Source organism: Mustela erminea, chromosome 11 (genome assembly GCF_009829155.1).
Source record: "Mustela erminea isolate mMusErm1 chromosome 11, mMusErm1.Pri, whole genome shotgun sequence".
Taxonomy (NCBI): domain Eukaryota; kingdom Metazoa; phylum Chordata; class Mammalia; order Carnivora; family Mustelidae; genus Mustela; species Mustela erminea.
The window spans coordinates 19,421,381-19,427,617 of record NC_045624.1 but is presented as its reverse complement, the minus strand read 5'-3'; positions in this window follow the sequence as shown (position 1 = coordinate 19,427,617).

Sequence of the window (6,237 nt, the reverse complement as noted above, 5' to 3'; positions counted from 1 at the left end):
CATAAGCTGTTCTCCATTGTCATCACAGGATGGGCTCCGGCGACCATTCTCCTTAACAGACACCACTTAATACCACATAACTAAAATAAATTGTACACGTGGGTTACAACTTGGCGATGCACCAAGATTTCCCGTTACCTCTGGCGTAAAGATTATCATAGAGTAAAGCCTCAGCAAATGTATAGCAGGTTTCTTAAAAGGCCATTCTCTGCCATTTCCTACACATCCTTCTGATTTTTTTTTTTCATTTTTATGTATGTTTCCCTGACACCTCATTTCTTTTCTCCTCATCTTCTATTCATCAGAATAGAGTGGCTGAAATACAGAGTGTGGGTATCAGGGGAGGGAGGGACGGATACCAGAGTCTAAGGGAGTCTCTGCCCAGAGGGTAAGAGGTTCTCCTGGCCCAGCTCTTATCCCCTCCACCCTCAAGCCCCGCAGGAGTCTCAGGGGCCTTGGATCTCCTCTGCATCTGATAGTGGAGTGATCATCTCTGACAAACAGAGCCCAGGTCAGACGAGGCTCGTTTCTCCTCTGATCCTCAAACAGGCACAAATATTCCATCTGTCCTCTCTCCTCAAGAGCTCCTCTGGCCTTGATGAGTTTTCAAACCATTTTTATTTGAGAGCACAGGGACATTCTCCGAACCCTTACACAAGATCTACCTGTCATGGATCTTGAGAGATTTCTGAAATACAGGCTGTTAGTCTCTTTACTTCCAAATAACAAATGCTTGAAATGCATCAGGGTTACAGGAGCACTTCTCCAGCATTGGACAGGCAGAGAAATGCCTGTTTATTGATGCTAATTGTGTAGAAATGTCCCGAAGAATACATTCCACACAACTGGTCCTCACCTAAGTGTGTTGCCCTGTTTGGTTCCACTTTTGCCCCAGTTCAAAGAAGCCCCAAGGGTGTTTTGTGAGCATCTCACCTCCCCTGAAATTCTGTTTTATCTGAATGTTCTAAACCCCATGAATCCCAGCACTCACCCTGGAACAGGAATCTGGGCACTATAACTCTTATCAGGAATCAAGGACTGTGAAGTGATGGTCTTGGCAACTATTTGACCTTCTCTTTATTTCGCAGGTGAGGAAACTGACAACCAGAAAGACCCAAGACCAAGACCAAGACCACATAGCCTCATTTCATCAGAGCCTAGGAAACTCCCAGATCCCCAGCAATTTATTTTTTCATTTTTCTTTTTTTTTTTAAAGATCTTATTCATTTATTTGAGAGAGCAAGAGAGCAGAGGGAGGTGCAACTGAGCAGGGAGCCTGACAGGGAGCTCGATCCCAGGCCCCTGGGATCATGACCTGAGCCACCCAGATGCCCTTGAACTCCAGCAATTTAATCTAGTACTTTACCACCACCTCGTGCTGCTCTATCATGAGAATCTGCTCTCATGAGTCCGATATGCCAGGGCTTGGAAGCCCAATCTGAGATGCTGCAGTGGCCAGTGGACCCACGGCAAACACATCAACAAGCAGAGGTGGGGAAGGACAGGGCACAGCTGTGAGGGGGCAAAAGCGTGTTCAGCACAGAGGTGGCTCGGGGCTGGCATGAACCTTCCCCATGGGAGTATTGGAGGCTTCATCAATTCAGTTGCTAATCATTCCCTAGCTAATGACCCAGCAATTTCACTCCTGTGACTATATGCAACGGAAATGAATGCTTACCCAAAGACACCTACAGGAATATTCCCTGCAGCTCTTTGTTCACAAGAGCTCCAAATGTCTGTCAACTTTGGAATGGAGAAAGAAACTGCGGTATATTTACACAATGGAATGCTATACTATTGCAAAAAAAAAAAAAAAAATTAACTATCACTGCATTCAACAACATGGCTGAACATCATAAACAGGATATTGAGCAAAAGAAGCCTGAAGCGGAAGAATACATATGCATGAGGTCATTTCCATGGTGTTCGAGAATAGGCAAAACTAATCTGCGGTGGTAGATATCAGAGGAGCAGTTAGCTTTTTGAGTGGGGTTGAGTGGGAGGGGGCCCGATGGCGTCTTCTGGTATGCTGGGAATGTTTTATAGTGTGCAGAGTGGGTGCCTAGATTTTTAAAAATTCACCGAGACGGACGCTTACAATTTTTGCATTCTCTAAGACATAAGTAAATTTTAGAAAGTCAGTTGAAAGAGAGAAAGATGTGTTTGATAGAATCCGTCTTAAGGGTTGAGTGAATCCTTTATGGGAAAGCAGGGATCCAGAATAATTCATAATTAACAGGAACATTCTGAATCTACTATAGTCTTCATCAGCAAAACTGAGAAAATCAGAAGATGGAGAAATGAGGAAGCAGTGGGGCAGATACATCCCAGGCAGCCCCAAACTGAGGAATGGAAAGCAGTGAGGTTTAAGGACGAGATCCCACTGACACATGAAGGCTTTTCTACGTTCAGTGATCCCCTGCCTCTGTATTTCCTGATATCACCTCAGTAGCTTGGATTTGACTGGGGTAAGAATAATTTCACCTCGATGGAAGGCAAACACTACAAATCAGAGCTCTTTTATTTTTTTCCTCACGCTGGTTGTTAAACATCAAGTTATTGAAATGCACTTAAGGTGCAATCCACAGGGGTTGGTGTACTGCCCCCAGGATTGTAGGACCAGATATCAGAGAGTAAATACATTTAAATAAAATCTGTCTGCACTCTGTCTCTTGGTTACTAATCAGGCAGGATCGGATCCTGGCCAATCTTTCCCTCTGTCTACCTGTGGTTCACCATCTCACTAAATTTTCCCCCAGGTCTAAGTAGTCCATTCCACATGCTCTTATTTCAGTCCAGAAAGATTCTTCAGGTCATGAACACCCTGAAAACACCAATTCAGACATCACCTGCATAATAAAATCAGCCCCAGATCAAAGGGGATCTAAAATCAAAGAATTGCTGGATGGACATTTATTGGGTTTTCCCTGACATTTGCTTTTCTTCTCTGCTGCCATTAATAATCTAATTTTCTATTCATGAACTCCCTCTTTTCCTTCCTCAACCATCCGTTTGGGATGAGACTGTCCCCACCCTCAGCTCCAGTGAGGAGTGGGAATAATGTTCCCCGGTGACCTACACGCCTGTCAGCAGATCCCCTGGTGATTTTAGGAGGGGAAAAAGTCCTTCTTCTGAGGAAGCTCCTGGAATAGATTCCCACTACATGGGAAGGAGGCTGTTGCCTGGAGTGTGTCCCTTGTTGGTCCCAAAAGAAGGCTGCCCGAAAATGGAGTTAACCCAGAGAGAACAGAGCCAAGAAGAACCGGAGAGAGAGAAACTGAGCCCTGGTCCCATCTCCTGGCTCTGAATCAAGTCTTACCTTTAGTCAAAAGTCTTCCTAGACTCTGAGTCTTGTCTTCTGTAAGTTGCCACAAAAAACACACCAACTGATAAATTGCTTCAAGTTCTGTGTATCAAAATTACATTAATTCCCTCCATCTTTTTGGGTGGCACAGAGTTGCTTGGTCCTTTTGGTTACTAGAGTAGGAGATAGGGACTGGATCAGGGACGAGGGGGATCTCTTGGGGCCCTGAACAGGGACGGACACTGTGAGAATAGGTTGGAGTCTGAAGAACCACTTGAATGCATTGTCTTTGATGCCTGCTGACTAGCAGGAGGGAAGATTCATTTGCTCCCAAGAGTAGGTTGTGAGGAAGGAGTTTCTCAAGAAGGAATGGATGCACCATCTAGAGTCGACCCTAAGGACTGAAGCTTGCCCTTCTCAGATGCTTCTACCTTTCCCCTCTATTATCCACTAATTTATTTAAATAAAGGAATTTTTTCCCATCACCCCATTTTAATGTATTTAAATATATTTAAAGCACCAAGCACAAACAGAATCCACTGAGAACTCAATAAATGGTGATTTTGTGTTATTCTGATGGGGTCAGTTTTATTCTGCTTGATTTAAAGTATCTTATTAATTATAATTCCAAGCCCTTAATATTGTATTTTGTTTGTATATGTTTTAGATATTTAAATTACTTAGATTGATTCTATTTTAAAATCTTAATCTGGAATTCTTATTTTTAACCTGTTATCTTATTTCCCATAACCTTCTTTGAGTTTCTTTCACTTACGAAAAATAATATGTGTTTATTGTAGCAAAGTAGATAAACAATGAATTGAGAATTAAATCACCCATAACTACCCATTATCTATAAATAACTGGTGCTAATAGAGTAAGAATATATGCACACATTTTTTTCCTCCAAAACCAACAGGGTCATATAGTATGCACTGGTCTTAGCCTGTTGCAGTTTTTCTTAATATATTGAGATTCTCTTCTCCATGTCATTAAATATTCTTTATATAACAATGTTTTCAATGATTGTATAGTATCCTTTTATAATAAGTCTTTGTCAAATTTCCTACTATCAGACCAAAGGGACCCCCCCAACTAATTTTAAAGATTTATTTATTTTAGAAGAAGAGAAGGAGGAAGGGGGAGTGGCAGAGGGAGAGAATCCCAAGCAGATTCCCTGCTGAGTACAGAACCCAACGTGAGATCATGACCTGAGCCAAAAACCAAGAATCGGACACCCAACAGACTGAGCCACCCAAGTGTCCCCTTCATCCTCTGCTAATTTAAAAAATGCTATTAACAATGCTTCGATGAAGATCCTTGTGGCCAACTCATTGTACATATTTGTGATTACCTCTGTAGGATCAATCCCAGGCACTGAAATCACTGGACAAAAGAATATGGATATTGAAACAAATAACGGTATGATTCCACTTATATGAGGGTCCCAGAGGAGTCAAAACCACAGAAACAAGAAGTAGAACTGGGGAGGGGGGTGCTGCAGGGAGGGGGAAATGGTGAGTTATTATTTAATGGGTATAGAGCTTAGTTTTGCAGGATGAGAAGACAGATGGAGATGGACAGTGGAGGTGGTTGTGCAATGATATGAATGTATGTTTAATTACAGCCGCTGAACTGTGCATTGAAAAATGATTAAGATGGTAAAGTTTCCATGTATGTTACCACAATGAAAAAACTGAAGAAAAAAATAATGGCTATTTTCAAAGTTCTGGTGTGTTTTGCCAATCTCTATAGAGATTCACAATTCACAATTCCACCTGTCTTGAAGTAGATGTCATGAAGAGGTTGTTCTCTGTACCCTTGACTACAGTGAATGGCATTAGTTTCTTAAGCCATAACTAACTTGATAAACAAAAAGTCAATAGCTTATGGCTTTAATTTACATTTATCTTATTACTAGTGAGGTTGAACATTTTTACATATGCATATTATCATTTGGATTTCTTCAAATGTGAATTTGTGTCCTTAGTCCATTTTCCTATTGGTACACCCATCATTTCTAAAATATTATTTTAATTAATTATCATTTTTAACTTAATACTATTTATCTCTGCTTGTTAATTATCAATCTTTAAAAAGCATAATTAACTATAATTTTGCCTTATAAAGTTAATCATGATTTTGCTTTATACTATTAATTATGATTTTTTACTTCAAATTGTTTTATATCTATTTTTAATTGTCCATCTCTCAAATGCGTTCCCAATATTTTATAATTGCTGTTGTCTCATTTGAGTCTTTCTCAATTCTTTCTTCAAACCGTTTCTTGCCTTACAAAATCCTGCTTTTTATCCCCTCCTCATTTCTTTTGAGAATCATTTTCTCTGCTTTTAATTATCTTTTGAATAATTACAAAACTAATAGGAAGAGAAGCAGGGACAGCGGTGGCTCTGGGTGGGAAGAGTTCCTGATGATCAAGGCCATTTGGAAGTTTTCTTTCCCCGACTGCCCTGGGATTCCTGACACATGACAGCCCCTAGATTTGGGGCAGGCTGTTGCCAACCACGTTCCACAAGGAGAGCAAGGAAGGTAGGCAGGAGATCTCACCCAAGGAAGGCACCTCCACAAACTGCCTTTCTCCTGAGTGTGGTGAAAAACCAGGGGGCACCGTCTGTATCACAGCACCCCTCTCCTCCCTTGTACTTGAAGGTGGGGATTGTGTCCTACTCAACTTTCTATTCAGCCCATCTAAAGTCCCTAGTCTTTGAGGTACGTCTGTTAATGTGAATCAAGCATATTCTTTTTTTTTTTTTTTTAAGATTTTATTTATTTATTTGACAGAGAGAGATCACAAGTAGGCAGAGAGGCAGGCAGAGAGAGAGAGGAGGAAGCAGGCTCCCTGCTGAGCAGAGAGCCCGATGCGGGACTCGATCCTAGGACCCTGAGATCATGACCTGAGCCGAAGGCAGCGG